General features: G+C 30.7%; 1 long non-coding RNA gene across 24 annotated transcripts; it reads left to right on the top strand.

The window, feature by feature from the left end:
* The first annotated feature begins 985 nt into the window (after positions 1-985).
* Positions 986-21,836, top strand: LOC113818748 (uncharacterized). Of its 24 annotated transcripts, XR_011399017.1 has the most exons (5): positions 987-8,326; positions 9,363-10,134; positions 10,345-11,021; positions 11,099-11,150; positions 11,271-21,836. It is a non-coding gene; the product is annotated as an uncharacterized lncRNA (long non-coding RNA). The 24 variants fall into 24 exon arrangements; XR_011398999.1 differs by having other exon boundaries at positions 986-8,326; positions 10,345-11,830; positions 11,871-21,836; XR_011399012.1 differs by having other exon boundaries at positions 11,139-21,836.
* The last annotated feature ends 319 nt before the right edge of the window (positions 21,837-22,155 follow it).

Here is a 22,155-nt window from a genome sequence, read left to right as displayed (position 1 = left end):
AGAAACGAAAGAAGGAGGGAAATAAGTAAGAAAAATAAAACAAATAAGGCGAAATATGTATGGAAGGAAGAACAAGGAAAATGAAAATAAGTATGAAAGGGAGATTAAGGAAACAGGAAGAATGTGAAAGGGGGAATAAGAAAAATTAAAATAAGTATGAAAGTGAGAACAAGGAAAATGAAAATATGTATGAAAGAGGGAGTCAGGAAAATATGTAAAGAAAACGAGGAATAGGGAAAATCAGTTATAAAATTAAGAAAACATTTACGTGAAATACATCGTTAGGAATAGACGAGCAAAAGAAAAACAAAAATAAAAAGGTAAAAACGAGGAAATGGGGACTAATTTTCAAAGCCATAAATACGAAAGATAGAATAAGGGAAATAAAAAAAAATATTGAAGCGTTGAGCAAAGAAAGGGGTAAACTATGAAAAGTAGAATAAGGAAAAGCTAGATAATAAGAATAAAGAAGAAAGAAAGAAAGTAGAAGTAGATAAGAAAGTAGAAAAGTAGAAAAGAAAGAAAAGAGAAAGGTATGAGTATGAAAGGCAGAATAAGGATAAAACAAGATAGGTATGAAAAGCTATAAGGAAAACGGGAAATAAAGTGTATGAGAAGCAGAGTAACGGAAAGGGGAATAGGTATAAAAAAGCGGAATATTGAGAAGCGAAAGATGTAGAAGTGAAATACGAATAAAATGTTAAATAAGTAATAGGAAATAATTACGAAAGATAAAACGAAGAACAGTGGGAATGAGACGAAGATCAAGAACAAATTTATGTGCGTGTGTGTGTGTGTGTGCGTGTGTGTGTGCGTGTGTATTAGAGCAATATCCAAACTAACGAAAAGTAAACAAGAGAAAGAGAAAGAAAATCACCCCCCCCCAAAAAAAAAAAAAATATATATATATATACATATATATATATATATATATATATATATATATATATATATATATATATATATATATATATATATATATATATATAATATATATACAGCAGCAGGTAAAAAATCCAATGGAAAAAATGTAGAATATGAAAAAAAGGAAAAAAATTAATGAGATGTTAAATGAAAAGTATGAATGAGTAAAAAGGACGAATGAAAGATAACGTGAAGGAAGACAGAAATTAGACGAATGTATAATGTATATTCGATAGGGTAACAGGAACGTAAGAAAATGAAAGATTAAATGAAATGCATGAATGATTTGGGGAGTAACGGAAAGTTAGGTAAAAGGTATGAATGACATATTTAGAAAAACAACAACAAATGTAAGAATATGAAAGGTTTAGCCAAAGGTATGAATTATAAACTTGGAAAACTGAAACGTATGAAAGACAAGAAAGGTAATTAAATGAGAGAAAAGGAAAGTTTAAATGGAAGGTGTGGCTGAGACATTAATTATTATTATCATTATTATTTTTATTTTTTATTTATTTATTTTTTTATTTTTTTATTTTTTTTTTTTGAAAACTGGTGTCTAATAAAGAAGCTTAGTACAAAACAAGAAACGGAAAGATTAGATGAAAGACGTTGATGATAGGGACATAAGAAATAAAGTCATAAAATGCATGAAGATACGAAAGGAATGGATATTGTGTTCAATAATATATAAATAATGATGAAAAAAAAGGTTTGAACGAAAGGCATATGGTGATATTCTGGACCGAGTTGGATAAATATAAATAAGTGATAAGGTTGATGAAAAGTGTGGATGACATAATTACGAAGGGGGAATACCACAATGATGATGCGTGGGATAAAGTAAGTAAATAAATAGAATGGAAAAGAAAGAAAGAAAGCTATGGACGAAATATTGGGTTCAAGAATATATTTAAAGAGAAAGGTAATTATAGGTTCAACGAAAGGTGTGGATGACACTGACTCGAACATGAATAAGAGAAATGTAAAGAGAGATGTGTATGGATGACAATAAGACGGTAAAAAAGTCAATAAAGAGTATAAATAAGATAGTTGAAATACTTATACATAATAACAAGTTGGTGTCAGTGGGTTGAACAAAAAAAAATGAAAGAATAAAACAATAAATTTGAGGTACTGGATGACGAAAAGGGGAAAGAAAGGAAATAAAAAACTAAGAGGTTATTTAAAAGGTATGAAAGGTAAACTTGTTGAGTAATCAAAAAATGAAAGTTCAGGTGAAAGGTATAGGTGAGAGAGAGAGTGGAATGATTAAATAAAAAGTAAAGGTAAAAAAAAAGTATGACTGGTAGGATAGTTAGAGAAACGAAAAGCTTAAATAAAAGGTATGATTGACACAGTAGATTAATACGAAAAGAGTTCAAGTAAAATGTATGGTTGAACATGGGTAGAATAATAGAAAAAGAAAAGAAATAGAAGACAAAATGAAAGACCTAAATGACACACAAAGAAGAGGGTTACAGTGTCTAGAAACGATAAGGTTAAATAAAACACGTAAGATATGAGTAAATACAAAAAAAATATCAAAATTAAACGTATAATGAAAGGTATGCCTGACATATTTACCATACAGACTTTAGTAAATGACAAGTTAGATGGAATGAATGACATACCAGGGTAACTGAAGTCAAATTAGTTAAAGTATATGATAATGGGTAGGCTACGTGGAACAAAACAAACATGGGTAGATTATCAAAGATTTATGTATTGAAGGAATTAAAAAAAAAAACGTTAAATAGTTAAATTTTAGGACGAAAGGCTGGGTGAAAATGATACAAAAGTTAAGAAAATAAAAGAAAAATCAAAGCTGGGCTGATAAATTCATATTGCATAAGAGAATGGGTGAAAGGTTTGGAAAATGTAAAGTAAAAAAAGAAAAAAAATCGACATTAGGTAAAGTAAAATAGATCAGAACAGTGGAAATCTTACATATTTGACGGAATAATGTAAAAATAAGAAACAAAAGGAAAGTGAAAGGTATGAATGAGGATAGAGTAATCTAATGATAAATTGAAGGTTAAGTGAAAAACATCAAAAGCATATTGGATAAAGAAGCAAGTAAAAAAAAAAAGTTTAAATGAAAAGTATGAATGAATTAGTGAGTAAAGCGAGGAAGAAAAGAGAAAAGGGAAAGTGAAAGTAAATATGAGAAAATGAAACGTAAAGTAAAAGGTTTAGCGTAAGGGAAAAATAAAGTGTTTTGGAAAAGGAATATTATGATTACCACTTTCGCAAACTAAGAAAAAATGAAAAAATAAGAAAGGTTAAGTGAAAGATATGGATGAAACACAAGGTAGAGTAAATAAAGGTAAAAATGAAGTTGAATGAAGAGTAAACATATCACAGAAAAGGGAAACTTGAAAATGAATGGTTAAAATTAAAGTGCGTGGTATAGTTAATTGCAAAGTGATGTAAAAATATGAAAATTAATGAATGGTGAAAAATATGGTGAAAGGTAATGTGAAAGTTATGGATAATGCACTGGGAAGGGTAATAATAATAAAAAAAAATCAAGTTAAGATAAATTAATGGATGACTTGCTGGGTAGAGTAAGAAGGAAAATGAAAGTTTTAGTGAAAGGTATGGATGAAGACTTATGATGAAAGGCATGGATGACACTGGATAAAATAAGAAAGAGTAAAGTGAAAATAAGAAAAATGAAAATTTAAGGAAAAGTTGTGGGTTACATTGGGTAGAGTAAAGGAAATAAAAGAAAAGGAAAATTACGGATGCCAGTCAGTAAAATAATAATAATATTGAAATTATACGCAAGGTCAAGTGAAAGTTATGAATGGCGCAGAGTATGAAAAGAAAAAGAATGAATACTATGGACAATACAGAAAAAAGAGGAAGGAAAAGAATTTGAAAGGCTGGTGAAAGCTAAAGTACTGCAAGAATTAGAAAATGAAAGATTAATTGAAAGACGTGGATGGTATACTGTGCGGAGGAATATGCAAGTCAAGTGAAAGGTTAAATGAAAGGTGTGGATGATGTACGAAGAGAAGGAGGAAGAGGAGGAGAAGGAAGAGGAGAAGGAGGAAGAAGAGAAGGAGGAAGAGGAGAAGGAGGAAGAAGAGGAGGAGGAAGAGGATGTACTTTGATCCATGTTGATACAAAAAAAAAAAGAAAAGAAAAAGAAGAAGAAGAAAAAAAAGAGGCTAAAAGGGTTATTTCACAGGTTAAGTAATATATGAGAAAATAAAAGGTTTACCGAAAGGCATGGATGGCAGAATGGGTAAATGTGATAATAATAAAATAAAATATAAAGTGTGAGGTTTGGTACAGAAGCAGAGTAATGTAGAAATGGGAAAAGACAAGACTAACGGAAAATATGGATCACTTAATGGGTAGAGCAAGAAGAAGAAGGAGAAGGAGAAGAAGAAGAAGAAGAAGGAAGTGGAGAAGAAGAAGAAGAAGGGGTAGAGGAGGAAGAAAGAGAAGGAGAAGGAGAAGAAGGGATAGAGGAGGAAGAAGGAAGAAGGAGGAGGAAGAGGAGAAAGAGAATAATAATAAGAAGAAAGAGGAAGAGGCGGAGAAGGAGAAGAAGGAGGAGGAGGAGGAGGAGGAGAAGAAGGAGGAGAAGAAGGAGAGGAGGAGGAGAAGGGGGAGAAGGAGAAGAAGGAGAAGGAGGAGGGGTAAAGTAAGAAGAAGGAAGAAGAAGGAGGAAGAGGAAAAGGAGAAAGAAGAAGGAAGGAAGAAGCAAGAAGGAAAAGTTTAGGGAAATGAAAGGTGAACTGTATGGTATGAATCACATAGAGTAAGGAAATAGAGAAAATGAGAGATGGATTATGGATGATGGCATAATTATAGGGAAAAAATGAAAATGAAAGGTTGAATGAAAGGTATAGATGACATACAAAGCAGAATATAAATAAGGAGAGGTCAAGTATGCGATATGTGTAGTGTATTGTAGAGAAGAAAGGAAGAATAAAAGTGAAAGACGTATTTTTAGTAATATCAAATTTAGAAAACAAGAGATTAAGTAAAAAGTGTGGATGTCGAACTTTGCAGAGGAAGGGGACAGAAGAAAAGGAAAGATATGAGTTACAATAGTTGAGTAATGTGAAAATGATAAATGGAAAAGCATGACTGTTAAACTTGGTATGGTAATGTTGAAAATGAGCGATGTAGAAATGGGAAAATGAAAGATTAAATGAAAAAATATGGATTATATGGATGACACAGTGGATAGAGTAAATAAAAAAAAGAAAAAAAAAAAACGGACAGATAAGGTAAATTAGAAAGAGAGATAAATTTTAAACATATCGATAGTACAGTGAGTAAATAAATGTAAAATCAAATATGTTTAAGTTTATGTTTAAATTTAAGTGAAAGTTATTAGCGATGAAAAGGATAAAGTAAGAGAATGAAAGGCTATGGGAAAGGTACCGATGAATGAAAGAAATGAAAAATAAAAATAAAGAAAAAACAGGAAAAGATGGTTGAAAGGTATGGTTGACACTCTAGGTAATGAAAAAAGGGAAAATGTGAGATTAAATATTAGGTTTGGGTATGAAAGGCAGTAGACTAATGTGAAAATGATAAAACGAAAGGTATAGTGACTGGTATAGCTGATGTAACCGTGAGTACAATAAGTATAAACAAGAAAATGAAAAGTTAACCGAAGAGAATAATAAAGCAAGGAAAAAAAAGAAGTTAGGTGAAAAGTATGGATGAAAATGTTTCTTGAGTGAAAGTTACTGGTGACACATTTGATCAATTTATGAAAAAACAAATTACCTATTTTAAAGAAAAGATACGGATGACATACTGGGTAGAGTAAGGTATTGGCTAAGAAAATAAAAGGGTGAATGAAAGATTTTAATAGTATCCCGAGTAATCAAGTATAAATAAGAAAAGAAAATTAAAAGTTATGTTCAAAGTATCGGTAACTCATAAGGTATTGTAAAGTATAGATGAGAGAATGGGAGGTTTTGCGTAAAAATAAACGATATACAGGGTAGAGAAAGGTAAAAATAAGGAAATTAAAGGGTAACTTTGAAGATACCGATGAAGCTGTAGATGAAAGTAGATGACTGTGTAGAGTAAGCCATTACTAAGCAAATAAAAAATGAAACATTTTAATAGTTTACTGGGTAGTGTAAGGTATAAATGAGAAAAAGAATGGGGAATGGTATTAGCAGTTCATTGGGTGTAGTGAAGTATGAATGAGAGAAGAGAAAGTATATGATACACAGGGTAGAATAGAGGTATAAATAAGGAAACGCGAGGTTAAGTTGAATGTACTAATGATGCAGTGAGGAGATTAAAAAAAAGATTGTGAAACGTATGGATATTAAGTTGGGTAAAGTAACGTAAAATAGGGAAAATTAGAGATTAAATGAAAGGTATGGATAGCACATATGGTAAAGATGGGTATAATTAAGCAAGTTAAAGGTGAAATGAAAGGTATGGATAAAAAGAGAAAGAAAGGTATATATATGAAAATTAAAGGTGAAGTGAAAAGTATGGATGACACAAATGATAAATAAGCATATTGAAAGTGAAGTGACGGGTATGGATGACACAAATGGTCAAGATAGGTATAAAGAAAGAAAATTAAAGATGAAGTGACAGGAATGGGCGACAGAAGTGATAAATATAGGTATAAATAAGGAAATTAAAAGTTAAGGGTATGAATGATAATACACAAAAGGACGAAACAGGAAAAAAGTAAAAAATAAGAAAATGATATGGAAAGTTGAATATAAGGAATGGATGACGCACTGGGTAGAATGAGAAAAATTAAACAGACGGGTAAATGAAAGGTATGGCTGTCAGACAGATAAAAGAAAGGTAAAACTAAGAAAAGATAAAGGACACTCTGAGTAAAGGAAAACTGAGAATAAGAAAAGTAAGGTGAAAGGTATGTATGTCAGTAGATAGAATAAGCAAAATAAGGAAATGAAAGGCTTGGTGAAAGGTACAGATGACAAATAAATTGAAAGGTTTAATGAAAGGTACAAGTAAAAATTAAGAAAATGAAAGGTTTAATAGAAGGTACAGATGAAAATTAAGAAAATGAAAGGTTTAATGAAAGGTACAGATGAAAATTAAGAAAATGAAAGGTTTAATGAAAGGTACAGATGAAAATTAAGAAAATGAAAGGTTTAATGAAAGGCACAGATGCAAAATAAGAAAATGAAAGGTTTAGTGAAAGGTACAGATGTCAAATAAGAAAATGAAAGGTTTAGTGAAAGGTACAGATGAAAAATATGAAAATGAAAGGTTTAGTGAAAGGTACAGATGATGAATTGGGTACAAAAAGGCAAATGAAAGGATAGCTTACTTAAGAGAGTAAAAAAAGAAGAAAAAGAGAAATGAACTGGGTAGAATGAGGGAAAAAGAAAATGGAAAGACATAATGGACAGGATAAGGTCAAAGAAAAATTAAAGGGATGAAAGGTAACTTAATGTTAAAATGAGAGACTGAAGATCATGTGAAAATACGAATGGAATACTGGATAGAGTAAAGAATGAATAAGAAAAGTTAAAAAGTATGAATGAAAACATGTCTTCAGTTAAAGGTAGTGGTGACACATTTGATAAATTTATGAAAAACAAAATATCTATTTTAGAGGAAAGATATGGATGACACACTGGGTAGAGTAAGGTATTGGCTAAGAAAATAAAAGGGTGAATGAAAGATTTTAATAGTATCCCGAGTAATGAAGTATGAATAAGAAAAGAAAATTAAAAGTTATGCTAAAAGTATCGGTAACTCATAAGGTATTGTAAAGTATAGATGAGAGAATGGAAGGTTTTGCGTAAAAATAAACGATATACAGGGTAGAGAAAGGTAAAAATAAGGAAATTAAAGGGTAACTTTGAAGATACCGATGAAGCTGTAGATGAAAGTAGATGACTGGGTAGAGTAAGCCATTACTAAGTAAATAAAAAATGAAAGATTTTAATGGGTTACTGGATAGAGTAAGGTATAAATGAGAAAAAGAATGGTGAGTGGTATTAACAATTCATTGAGTATAGTGAAGTATGAATGAGAGAATAGAAAGTAAATGATACACAGGGTAGAATAGAGGTATAAAGAAGGAAAGGAAAAGTTAAGTTGAAGATACTAATGATTCAGTAAGGAGAAAAAAAAAAGTGAAACGTATGGATATGAAGTTGGGTAAAGTAACGTAAAACAAGGAAAATTGGAAGTTAAATCAAAGGTATGGATGACACGAATAATAAAGATAGGTAAGGAAGATAAATAGGTAAGAATAATAAAGATAGATAAGCAAATTAAAGATTAAATGAAAGGTATGGATGGCACGAATGGTATAGATGGGTATATAAAAAAAATTAAAGGTGAAGTAAAAGGTATGGATAGAAAAAGAGAAAGAAAGGTATACATAAGAAAATTAAAGATGAAGTGAAAGGTATGGATGACGGATGGTCAAAATAGGTATAAAAAACAAAAACAAAGTAATGGTGAAGGGAAAGGTATGGATGATATAATAAAGCAAGGGCGAAACAGGAACGAAAGTGTTGATTGCGGCGCACCAGTGATAGTGTAAAAAATAAGAAAGTGATATGGAAAGTTGAATATAAGGTATGGATGACACACTGGGAAGAGTAAAGAAAATTAAACAAACAGTTAAATGAAAGGTATGGCTGTCAGACAGATTAAAGAAAGGTAAAACTAAGAAAGGTTTAAGTTTGGTGAAAGGACTGGATGACAGGCTTGACACGGTAAAGAAAAAAATAGAGTTTTTGGTGAGACATTCTGAGTAACAGAAAACTGAGAATATGAAAGGTCAGGTGAAAGGTATGTATGGCAGTGGATAGAATAAGCAAAAATAAGAAAATGAAAGGTTTAATGAAAGGTACAGATGGCAAATAAGAAAATGAAAGGTTTAATGAAAGGTACAGATGAAAAATAAGAAAATGAAAGGTTTAGTGAAAGGTACAGATATAAATTAAGAAAATGAAAGGTTTAATGAAAGGTACAGATGAAAAATAAGAAAATGAAAGGTTCAGTGAAAGGTACAGATGAAAAATAAGAAATTGAAAGGTTTAGTGAAAGGTACAGATGAAAAATAAGAAAATGAAAGGTTTAATGAAAGTCACAGATGAAAATTAAGGAAATGAAAGGTTTTGTGAAAGGTACAGATGAAAAATAAGAAAATGAAAGGTTTAATGAAAGGTACAGATGAAAAATATGAAAATGAAAGGTTTAATGAAAGGCACAGATGAAAAATATGAAAATGAAAGGTTTAATGAAAGGTACAGATGAAAATTAAGAAAATGAAAGGTTTAGTGAAAGGTACAGATGAGAAATAAGAAAATGAAAGGTTTAGTGAAAGGTACAGATGATGAATTGGGTACAAAAAGGGAAATGAAAGGATAGCTTATTTAAGATATTAAGTTGGGTAAAGTAACGTAAAACAAGGAAAATTGGAGGTTAAATGAAAGGTATGGATGACACAAATGATAAAGACAGGTATAAATAAGCAAATTAAAAGTGAAGTGACAAGTATGGGTGACACGAATGGTCAAAATAGCTATAAAAAACAAACAAAAAAAAAATTAATGGTGAAGAGAAAGGTATGGATGATATAATAAAGCAAGGTAGAAACAGGAACAAAAGTGTTGATTGCGGCGCACCAGTGATAGTGTAAAAAATAAGAAAGTGATATGGAAAGTTGAATATAAGGTATGGATGACACACTGGGAAGAGTGAAGAAAATTAGACAGACAGTTCAATGAAAGGTATGGTTGTCAGACAGATTAAAGAAAGGTAAAACTAAGAAAAGTTAAAGTTAGGTGAAAGGACTGGATGACAGGCTTGACATGGTAAAGAAAAAGTTTTTGGTGAGATATACTGGGTAAAGGAAAACTGAGAATATGAAAGGTCAGGTGAAAGGTATGTATGTATGAGAAATGAGAAAATGAAAGGTTTAGTGAAAGGTACAGATGACAAATAAGAAAATGAAAGGTTTAGTGAAAGGTACAGATGAAAATTAAGAAAATGAAAGTTTTAATGAAAGGTACAGATGAAAAAGAAGAAAATGAAAGGTTTACTGAAAGGTACAGATGAGAAATGAGATGAAAGGATTAGTGAAAGGTACAGATGAAAAATAAGGAAATGAAAGGTTTAATGAAAGGCACAGATGAAAATTGAGAAAATGAAAGGTTTAATGAAAGGTACAGATGAAAAAGAAGAAAATGAAAGGTTTAATGAAAGGTACGGATGAAAATTAAGAAAATGAAAGGTTTAATGAAAGGCACAAATGAAAAATATGAAAATGAAAGGTTTAATGAAAGGTACGGATGAAAATTAAGAAAATGAAAGGTTTAATGAAAGGCACAAATGAAAAATATGAAAATGAAAGGTGATGAAAAATATGAAAATGAAAGGTGATGAAAAATAAGAAAATGAAAGATTTAATGAAAGGTACAGATGAAAAATAAGAAAATGAAAGGTTTAATGAAAGGTACAGATGAGAAATGAGAAAATGAAAGGTTTAGTGAAAGGTACAGATGAGAAATAAGGAAATGAAAGGTACAGATGAAAATTGAGAAAATGAAAGGTTTAATGAAAAGCACAGATGAAAAATATGAAAATGAAAGGTTTAATGAAAGGTACAGATGAAAATTGAGAAAATGAAAGGTTTAATGAAAGGTACAGATGGAAATTAAGAAAACGAAAGGTTTAATGAAAGGTACTGATGAAAAACAAGAAAATGAAAGGTTTTGTGAAAGGTACAGATAAGAAAATGAAAGGTACAGATGAGATATAAGAAAATGAAAGGTTTAATGAAAGGTACAGATGAAAATTAAGAAAATGAAAGGTTTAGTGAAAGGTACAGATGAGATATAAGAAAATGAAAGGTTTAATGAAAGGTACAGATGAAAATTAAGAAAATGAAAGGTTTAATGAAAGGTACAGATGAGATATAAGAAAATGAAAGGTTTAATGAAAGGTACAGATGAAAATTAAGAAAATGAAAGGTTTAGTGAAAGGTACAGATGAGATATAAGAAAATGAAAGGTTTAATGAAAGATACAGATGAAAATTAAGAAAATGAAAGGTTTAGTGAAAGGTACAGATGAAAATTAAGAAAATGAAAGGTTTAGTGAAGGGTACAGATGAAAAATAAGAAAATGAAAGGTTTAATGAAATGTACAGATGAAAAAGAAAATGAAAGGTTTACTGAAAGGTACAGATGAGAAATAAGAAAATGAAAGGTTTAATGAAAGGTACAGATGAAAAATAAGAAAATGAAAGGTTTAATGAAAGGTACAGATGAAAATTAAGAAAATGAAAGGTTTAATGAAAGGTACAGATGAAAAATAAGAAAATGAAAGGTTTAATGAAAGGTACAGATGAGAAATGAGAAAATGAAAGGTTTAGTGTAAGGTACAGATGGAAAATAAGGAAATGAAAGGTTTAATGAAAGGTACAGATGAAAAATGAGAAAATGAAAGGTTTAATGAAAGGTACAGATGAAAAAGAAGTAAATGAAAGGTTTAATGAAAAGCACAGATGGAAAATATGAAAATGAAAGGTTTAATGAAAGGTACAGATGGAAAATAAGGAAATGAAAGGTTTAATGAAAGGTACAGATGAAAAATAAGAAAACGAAAGGTTTAATGAAAGGTACAGATGAAAAATAAGAAAATGAAAGGTTTAATGAAAGGTACAGATGAAAAATAAGAAAATTAAAGGTTTAATGAAAGGTACAGATGAGAAATAAGAAAATGAAAGGTTTAATGAAAGGTACAGATGAAAAATAAGAAAATGAAAGGTTTAATGAAAGGTACAGATGAAAAATAAGAAAATGAAAGGTTAAATGAAAGGTACAGATGAAAAATAAGAAAATGAAAGGTTTAATGAAAGGTACAGATGAAAAATAAGAAAATGAAAGGTTTAATGAAAGGTACAGATGAGAAATAAGAATATGAAAGGTTTAATGAAAGGTACAGATGAAAAATAAGAAAATGAAAGGTTTAATGAAAGGTACAGATGAAAAATAAGAAAATGAAAGGTTTAATGAAAGGTACAGATGAGAAATAAGAAAATGAAAGGTTTAATGAAAGGTACAGATGAGAAATAAGAAAATGAAAGGTTTAATGAAAGGTACAGATGAGAAATAAGAAAATGAAAGGTTTAGTGAAAGCAATTTAAGGGATGAAAGGTAACTTAATGTTGAAATGAGAGACTGAAGATCATGTGAAAATACGAATAGGACACTGGGTAGAGTAAAGAATGAATAAGAAAAAAATAAATAAAAAAGAAAGTATGAATGAAAACGTGTCTTAAGTGAAAGGTACTAGTGACACATCTGATAAATTTATGAAAAAAGATATCTATTTTAGATTAAAAATATGGATGACACACTGGGTAGAGTAAAGAATGAACAAGAAGAGTTAAGATAAAGATATACATGACATGCTTGGGCAGGTTGAAACACTTGGAAGAGTAGATTAGTTACGTCGAAGGTATATAGATCGCTCTGTGTAGAATAAGGGGAAAAACGAAGATAGAAGAAATATAAGTGGAAGATATTGGCCCTAGGTAGAATAAGAAAGAAAAAAGGAAAGATTATTTGAAAGATATTGGTTCTAGTTAGAATAAGAAAAAAAAAAAACACGAAAGATTAAGTGAAAGATGTTGTCTCTTGGCAGAATGATTAAACTAGAAAGATTTAGTGAGAGATATTGGCTATAGGTAGTATAAAAAGAAAGAAAAAAATGACATATTGGAAGAAAAAATAAGGGAAAGATATTGGCTCCAGGTAGAAAAAGAGAGATAGAAAAAAGGAAAGATTATTTGAAAGACTTTGGTTCTAGGTAGAATAAGGGATAGAAGAATAAGAAAGATTATCAAGAAATGTCTATACATAGAATAAGAGAGAAAAGAGTAAAGATTATTTGATAAATATTGGATGTAGGAGTAAGATAGAAGAAAAATAAATATTTGATAGATATTGGCCCTAGTTAGAATAAGGAAGAAAGAAAGGAAGAAAAGATCAAATGAAAGATATTGGTTGGAGGTAGAATAAGGGAAAGAAGCAAAAGGAAGATTAAATGAAATATATTGGCTCTAGGTAGAATAAGGGAGATTTAAGGAAACGAAAGATTAAGTGCAAGATATTGATGACAAACACTATACTAAAAAATAATAAAAAATGAAATATTCAGCGAAATGTATGGCTAACATATTCGATAGAGAAATACACAAATAAGATAATGAAAAGATAAATGAAGTATGGATGATAAAGATGACAGTGAACTGAGAAGGGAAAAAGGGAAAAAAGTTTACGGTATGGGTGACACACTAGGCTTAGTTATGCTAGATAGTGTAAGGTATAAATAAGAAATTGAAGGCTAAGTGACCATTTTTGAAGACACACTGGTTAAAGTAAGAAATATATAAGAAAGATGATGGTAAAGGGAAAGATATTGATAATGGGGAAAAGCAAAAGAGAATTTTTTTTGAGTGAATGTTCAAAATGACACATTTGAAAGGAATGGATGGCTAATTGGGTAGAGTAATATAAAATAAGGAAAATAAGGAATTGAATGAAAGGTGTGGATGAAAAAAAGGACAAAGTAAGATAAAAAAAAATAAGAAACTGACATTCGTAGATGTAGCAAAAGGTAAAGAAAAGTATAGATGGAGAAAATGAATGGTTAATTGAAAGGCATAGAAGAAAGAAAGAAAGAAAAAAATATCCTGAATCGGGACTAATATAATGGTTAGAGTAGTGTAAGAGTAATATTGGGGCGAGACAAGTAAGAGAGGAAAACGAATAAGTAATATAAGTAAATAATAGGTTATAAACTTTGTAGCTGATATGAAATGTTTGACTAAGAAAATGAAAGGTTAAGTGAAAAGTACGAATGACAGACTAAATAAAGAAATAAAGAAGAAGAAGAAGAAGTAGAAGAGAGAGAGAGAGAGAGAGAGAGAGAGAGAGAGAGAGAGAGAGAGAGAGAGAGAGAGAGAGAGAGAGAGAGAGAGAGAGAGAGAGAGAGAAAGAGAGAGAAAGAGAAAGATACAGGCGACTAAGTAAAGTAAAAATAAAAATATGAAAAGTCGTGAGAAGGTATGAATGTCAGTGAATAGGGAAAGGAATAAAAAAAAAAAAAAGTTTAGTGAAATGAGGGAATTATACTTGGAATAGAGTAATGAAAGGATGATATACTGACCAAGCGAAAGGCTAATTATATCAATAAGAGAATGAAAGTTGAGTGAAAGTTCAAAATAACACATTTGGTAGAGAAAGATGTAAACAAGGAAATGCATTTGAAGAATACCGATAATAAAGTGGAGAGACAAAAGCAAAGAAAAGTAATGAAAAGTTAAATGAAAGGCATGGATGAGAAGACGGGTAGAGTAACGTAAAATAAAGAAAATGAGAAGCTAAATGGAAGGTGTGGATGAAGCAAAGAGTGAATAAATGGTAGAAATAAGAAAATTAGAGGTTAAATGAAAGGTGTGGGTGCAACAGAGTCTATAGAAAGGTATGAATGAAAAAAATGGTTAATTGCAAAGCGTGAGCAGCATGATGATTAATGTAAAGAAAATAAATAAGTAAAATAAGTAAATAAGTAACAAAGGCAAATTAGTAAGTAAAATAAGTAAATAAGTAAATAGATGGTCGAATAAGAGGCGTGACTGATACACGATAATTAAAATAAGAAAATGAAAGGATTGAAAGGTAATTAAGAAATAGGAAAATGAGAGGGTTGAAAGGTAATTAAAAGAAAGAAAAATGAAAGGGTTGAAAGGTAATTAAAATAAAATTAAAGGGTTGGAAGGTAATTAAAATAAGAAAAATGAACGGGTTGAAAGTTGATTAAAAATAAGAAAATGAAAGGGTTGAAAGGTAATTAAAAAAGGGAGAATGAAAGGGTTGCAAGGTAATTAAAAATAGGAAAATGAAAGGGTTGAAAAGTAATTAAAAATAAGAAACATGAAGGGGTTGAAAGGTAATCAAAAATAAGAAAAAGAAATGATTATAAAAACCCAAAAAGAAAATAAAAGGGTGAAAGATACCACCCAGAAAAAGGAAAATTAGAATATTAGAAAAGAAAAGAAAAGAAAAGAAAAGAGAAAAAGAGGTGGAAGGTAATTCAGAAATAGGAAAATGAGATGATAAGCGAAAGGTAGGGAGGAAACACGGGGTAGAGTAAATATTAATAAGAAAGTGAAAGTTAAATGAACATTATTAATGTCATGCTTGGCAGAGTAAGGGAAAATGAGAAAGTTGATAAAAGGTATGAATGAAAGACTAAGAATAGGTGATAAAAGTTTACATGAAAGGTAAAAATAAAGTAAATAAAGAAAATAGAAGAAACTGAAAAAAGATCGAGTGAAAGGCAATGAGGACACAATATTTAGTCACATAAAACCGATAAAAATTGGAAAAGTTACGCTAAGGATAACAAACAGGTTAAAGTATAAATAAAAGATCGTGGGAACGGTATGGATAAACTGGAAAGGTTGCTTGACAGATTTAAGAAAGAAAGAAAGAAAGCGAGAGAGAGAGAGAGAGAGAGAGAGAGAGAGAGAGAGAGAGAGAGAGAGAGAGAGAGAGAGAGAGAGAGAGAGAGAGAGAGAGAGAGAGAGACATGGATGACACTCTAGACTGTACGATGTATTAGACAAGAAAATTACAATATAGATGAAAGATATGGATGGAACACCTTGTAGAATAAGGTATATTAAAGAAAGAAAATAAAAGGTTAAGTGAAAGTTTTTAATGGGATAGTACAAATAAGTACAAATAAGAACGTCAGGTGAAAGTAAAGTTCAAAATGAAACAAATGTTGGTCTAACGTATGGATAAGGAAATAAAATAGTTTAGTGGAATGTACCAATGATACAACACATCGATCCAATAATAAAAAGATAAATAAATAAATAAATAAATATATAAGTAAATAGATAAATAAGGAAAGGCTAGGTGAAGGGTATGAAATAAATAAATAAATGAATAAATAAATAGTGAAGAAAAGGCTAGGTGAAAGGCATGAATGACAACCAAGGGAGAGTGATGTAAAATTAGAATAATGAAAGCGTAAGTGAAAGGTTGGATAAAACACGGGGTATAAATAAAAGATGAAAGGCTAAGTAAAAAGGTATGGATGACGAATGGAAGAGAAAGGAACCAAAATGTAAATGAACGATTAAATAAAAGCTACGGATCCCATATTGGGTAAAGAAATACAAAATTAATAAAAAAAGGAAATGTTTAGTCATGGATGGGAGGCTACACAGGTGGAGTAAGAATGAAGATATGAAAGGTAAAAAAAAATGGTATGGATGACAGTGGATAGAGTAAGGAAAAGGAATTGAAAGGTTTAGTGAAAGGCATAGATGACACACTTGAGGTAAAATAAGAAAACTGAAAGTTTGATGTACAGGACGAAAATAGGGGAAAAACCTTATGACTGGTTCGAATAAGTAAAAATGACGAACAGTAAAGTAATGGAAAAATGAGAAAATGAAATGTGAAGTGAAACATGTGGATGAAACACTGGGTAGTCTAAAAAAGAACTAATTAGAGTTAAATGGCGCAATTTAGTAAAACAAGAGTGGAGTAATAATGAGAATATGAAAGGTAAAGAAAAAGGTATGGATGACAGTGGATAGAGTAAGGAAGAGGAATTGAAAGGTTTAGTGAAAGGCACAGATGACACACTTGAGGTAGAATAAGGAAACTGCAAGTTTGATGTACAGGACGAAAATAGGGGAAAAGCGTATTATGAATGGGTAGAATAAGGAAGAAAGATGATAAAAATGACGAAAAGTAAAGTAATGTATAAAATGAGAAAATGAAAGGTGAAGTGAAAAACGTGGATGAAACACTGGGTGGAATCGAAAAAAAGAACAAATTAGAGTTAAACTGTTCCTTTCATGCTAAAATGAATAAGGGAAAACGAAAGACAAATTTATCACTGCGAAATGAAATATAAAAACGAAAAATGAATGAAAAGTTGAATAAAAGATATGGAAGAGTGATGGATGGTTAAAATGTGAGTTTAGATGACACTCAAAGTAGAGTAATGATAATAGAAGAAACTGAAAGGTTGAGTGAAAGGTATTGATATAATGTGTAGACTCATGTACCATTTTTTTTAGAGTGAAAGGATAAGTGAAAGGTATGGATAATACACCGGGTGTCAAAAGGGAAGACTAAAATTTTGAGGAAGTTATAAATAAGAATATGAAAGATGAAGTGAAAGTTGTGAATAACAGACTGGTTAGAATAAGGTGAGAAAAAGGCAAAGCATAATTTAAAAAATGAAAGTTGAGTGAAAGTTTTGAAAGAAAGTTAAAGATAAAAATGGGGAGGAAAGGTGAAGTTAAAGACACTGATGTTACAGTAGGGAGAGTAAAGTAAAAAAATAAAAAAATGAAATAAAAAAATAAATAGATATATTAAATAAATAAAATTAAAGGTTAGTTGAAAGGTATGGATGAAATTATGAAATGGAAGAAAATGAGTTTTAATGAAAGGTATGGATGGAAGAAAGGGTAAAGAATGGAATGGAAAATGTGAATCAAATTATGAAAGGTATAAATTAAAAAAGGGTAAATAGGTATAAAGAGATGGTCAATTGAAAGGCATGGATGGGAGGCTACACAGGAGTGGAGTAATAATGAGAATATGAAAGGTAAAGAAAAAGGTATGGATGACAGTGGATAGAGTAAGGAAAAGGAATTGAAAGGTTTAGTGAAAGGCATAGATAACACACGTGAGTTAGAATGAGGAAACTGAGAGTTTGATGTACAGGACGAAAATAGGGGAAAAGCGTATTATACTGGGTAGAATAAGGAAAAAATAATAAAAATAACGATAAGTTACGTAGAAATGAGAAAATGAAAGGTGAAGTGAGAGATGTGGATGAAATACTGGGTAGAGTCGAAAATACTGAACAAATTAAAGTTAATTTGTTCCTTTCATGCTAAAATGAATAAGGGAAAACGAAAGACAAATTTATCACTACGAAATGAAATATAAAAACGAGAAAAGAATGAAAAGTTGAATAACAGATATGGAAGAGTAATGGATGGTTACAATATAACTTTAGATGACACTCAAAGTAGAGTAATGATAATAGAAGAAACTGAAAGGTTGAGTGAAAGGCATCGATACAATGTGTAGACTCATGTACCATTTTTTTTTTTTAGAGTGAAAGGATAAGTGAAAGGTATGGATAATACACCGGGTGTCAAAAGGGAAGACTAAAATTTTGAAGAAGGTATAAATAAGAATACGAAAGATGAAGTGAAAGTTGTGAATAACAGGCTGGTTAGAGTAAGGTGAGAAAAAGGCAAAGCATAATTAAAGAAATGAAAGTTGAGTGAAAGTTTTGAAAAAAGTTAAGGATAAAAATGGGGAGGAAAGGTGAAGTGGAAGACACTGATGATACAGTAGGGAGAGTAAAGTAAAAAAATAGAAAAATAAAATAAAAAATAAATAGATATATTAAATAAATAAAATGTAAGGTTAGTTGAAAGGTGTGGATGATAATTTGAAATGGAAGAAAATGAATTTTAATGAAAGGTATGGATGAAAGAAAGGGTAACGAAGGGAATGGAAAATATGAATAAAATAATGAAATGTATAAATGAAAAAAGGGCAAATAGGCATAAAAAGATGGTCAATTGAAAGGCATGGATGGGAGGCTACACAGGAGTGGAGTAATAATGAGAATATGAAAGGTAAAGAAAAAGGTATGGATGACAGTGGATAGAGTAAGGAAAAGGAATTGAAAGGTTTAGTGAAAGGCATAGATGACACACTTGAGAATAAGGAAACTGAAAGTTTGATGTACAGGACGAAAATAGGGGAAAACCTTATGACTAGTTCGAATAAGTAAAAATGACGAACAGTAAAGTAATGGAAAAATGAGAAAATGAAATGTGAAGTGAAACATGTGGATGAAACACTGGGTAGTCTAAAAAAGAACTAATTAGAGTTAAATGGCGCAATTTAGTAAAACAAGAGTGGAGTAATAATGAGAATATGAAAGGTAAAGAAAAAGGTATGGATGACAGTGGATAGAGTAAGGAAGAGGAATTGAAAGGTTTAGTGAAAGGCATAGATGACACACTTGCGGTAGAATAAGGAAACTGCAAGTTTGATGTACAGGACGAAAATAGGGGAAAAGCTTATTATGACTGGGTAGAATAAGGAAAAAAATAATAAAAATGACGAAAAGTTACGTAGAAATGAGAAAGTGAAAGGTGAAGTGAGAGATGTGGATGAAACACTGGGTAGAGTCGAAAATACTGAACAAATTAAAGTTTGTTCCTTTCATACTAAAATGAGTAAGAGAAAACGAAAGACACATTTATCACTGCGAAATGAAATGTAAAAACGAGAAAAGAATGAAAAGTTGAATAAAAGATATGGAAGAGTAATGGATGGTTAAAATATAACTTTAGATGACACTCAAAGTAGAGTAATGATAATAGAAGAAACTGAAAGGTTGAGTGAAAGGCATCGATACAAAGTGTAGACTCATGTACCATTTTTTTTTTAGAGTGAAAGGATAAGTGAAAGGCATGGATAATACACCGGGTGTCAAAAGGGAAGACTAAAATTTTGAGGAAGGTATAAATAAGATTACGAAAGATGAAGTGAAAGTTGTGAATAACAGGCTGGTTAGAGTAAGGTGAGAAAAGGCAAAGCATAATTGAAGAAATGAAAGTTGAGTGAAAGTTTTGAAAAAAAAGTTAAGGATAAAAATGGGAAAGAAAGGTTAAGTTGAAAACACTGATGATACTGTAGGGAGAGTAAAGTAAAAAAAAATAAAAAAATGAAATAAAAAATAAATAGATATATTAAATAAATAAAATGAAAGGTTAGTTGAAGGGTATGGATGATAATTTGAAATGGAAGAAAATGAGTTTTAATGAAAGGTATGGATGGAAGAAAGTAAAGAATGGAATGGAAAATTTGAGTAAAATTATGAAAGGTATAAATGAAAAAAGGGTAAATAGGTATAAAAAGATGGTCAATTGAAAGGCATGGATAGCTCAATTTGGAAAACGAGAGAGAGAGAGAGAGAAATAGTTTCAAAGCATAGGCGACATAATGGTTAGAGTTATGTAAGAATGAGTAAGTGGCAAAGAAAGATAAGCCTAAAGATACGGACGAAACACAAGGTAGAGTTACGAAAAATAAGTAAAATAAGGAATTGAACGGTTAAATAATAGGTATGGAAAATAAACAGGTAAAAAAAAAAAAAAAAAAAATGAAATTAAGAAAATGAAAGGTTTGTGAAAGGCAAGGATGGCAGTGGATAGAGTAAGGAAGGATAAGATATGGATGAAAATGAAAGCTTGATATTTTGGACAGAGTTAGGGAGAGAAGGGTAAAAACTGTGGATGACAGACGGGATAAAATTAAGAAAGAGAAAATGAAAAGGGTGGAAGGTAGACTAATGTAAAAGAGAGAAAAGGAAAGATTAAGTGAAAGGTATGGAAGAGACACTTGGTAGAGTAAAAAATAAATAGATATATCAATGTATAAGAAAGTGGAAAAAATAGATAAAATATGTGTTATGAGGAAAAAAAATCAAGATTAAATGAGAGGTATGGCAAATCCACAGGGAGTTGAGAAATTTGAATGAAAGGAATGGATGAAACACTAAGAAGAGTAATGTAAACACAAGAAGATGAAAGGTCACATGAAAGGAGGGCATTCTGGATAGAGTAAGGATAGACAAAAATGAAAGGTTGAATGAAAGGCATTGATGATTAAAATACAGTATGTAGCCATGTTACACTGATAAGAAGTGAAGCGAAATGTATGGATAATACACTTGGTGGAACAGTGTAATTACAAGGAAAAGTATAGTTGATATAGATGACACACTAGACAGAATAACTAAAAAAGAGTTCAGGCATGTGTGGTACCCTTGATAGACTAGGATAGAATTAGAAATAAAAAGGTTAAGTGAATGTTCTGAAAAACGAGTTTGAATAAGGTATAACCGAGTAAATGAAAGGTTAAGTGAAAGGTATCAATAATAAAGTGGGTAAAGTGAAGTATAGATAAGAGAATGAAAATTGAGTGAAAGTTCAAAATGACACATTGGGTAGAGTAGTCAAAAGCAGCGATGATACAGCGAGTAAAGTAAAGAAAGAAAAAAAAATAAGAAGGGAAAAGTTAGGCGAAAGGTGTGGATGACAAGTGGGTAAATTAAAGTAAGGGAAATGAAAGTTTTACAGAAAGGTATGGATGGCAAGCTGGATAAATTGAAGTAAGGAAAACGATAAATTAAAGTAAGGAAAAGTTCTACAGAAAGGTATGGATGAAACAAACGGTACAAAATGATAAAGGAAAAAGAAATGCCTGGATGCATCAAAGGCTAAAAAAAATTAATGGTTTTGTGAAAGGCATAGATGGCGCAATTCAGTAGAGTATGGAAAGAAAGAAATGTGTTAATTAAGGGTTAGAGTAAAATAGGCATAAGAAAGATATTAAAAACCACTTTATAGAGTGAGAAACTACAATTTGAAACGTATCAAGGAAACACTTGGTAGACTAAGGTATATTCTAGGAAATACAAAGTTAATTAAAAAGTTCAAAAAGATACTTGATAGAATAAGGTGCAAATAAGAGAACGAAAGGTTGAGTGATAGACTGAGTGTTGCAAAGTATAGAGGAAAGTCAAGTGAAAGTTCAAAAGGATACAATGGTTTAGTAGAGTATGAAGGAAATGAAAAGTTATGTGGAAAGTATTCATAGAACCATTAGAATAAAATTAAGGGAAGTTCAGTATGGACGAAAAGGTGGGAAGAGTGATGTAATATTAGGATAATGAAAGGTTAAGTGAAAGGTTGGATGACACACTTGAAAGGGTAAAGAAAGAATGTAAATGGAGGATTAAATGGAGGGTACGTCTGCCATATGGGCTTTATAAAGAAAGAGAGACAGAAAGAGAGAAAGAGAGAAAAAAGAAAGAAAGAAAGAAATAAAGGAAGAAAGGAAATGTCTAGTCACGGATTATAGACTACGCAGGATTGAAGTGAAAATGAGACTATGAAAGGTCAGGACAAAGGTATGGATGACAGCTAGAGCAAGGAAAAATGAAAATGAAAGGTTTAGTGAAAGGTATATATAACAAACTCAGTAGAATAAGAAAAAAGGAAAGTTGTGATTAAAAGAACTTTGCATGATAGATTGGATAGAAAAAGGAAAAAGAAAATGAAAGTGGTAAAAAGTAAAGTAATATA

Source organism: Penaeus vannamei, chromosome 2 (assembly GCF_042767895.1).
Source record: "Penaeus vannamei isolate JL-2024 chromosome 2, ASM4276789v1, whole genome shotgun sequence".
Taxonomy (NCBI): Eukaryota; Metazoa; Arthropoda; class Malacostraca; order Decapoda; family Penaeidae; genus Penaeus; species Penaeus vannamei.
Note: the sequence above shows the minus strand (reverse complement) of the source record. Positions and strands in the feature narration are given on the sequence as shown.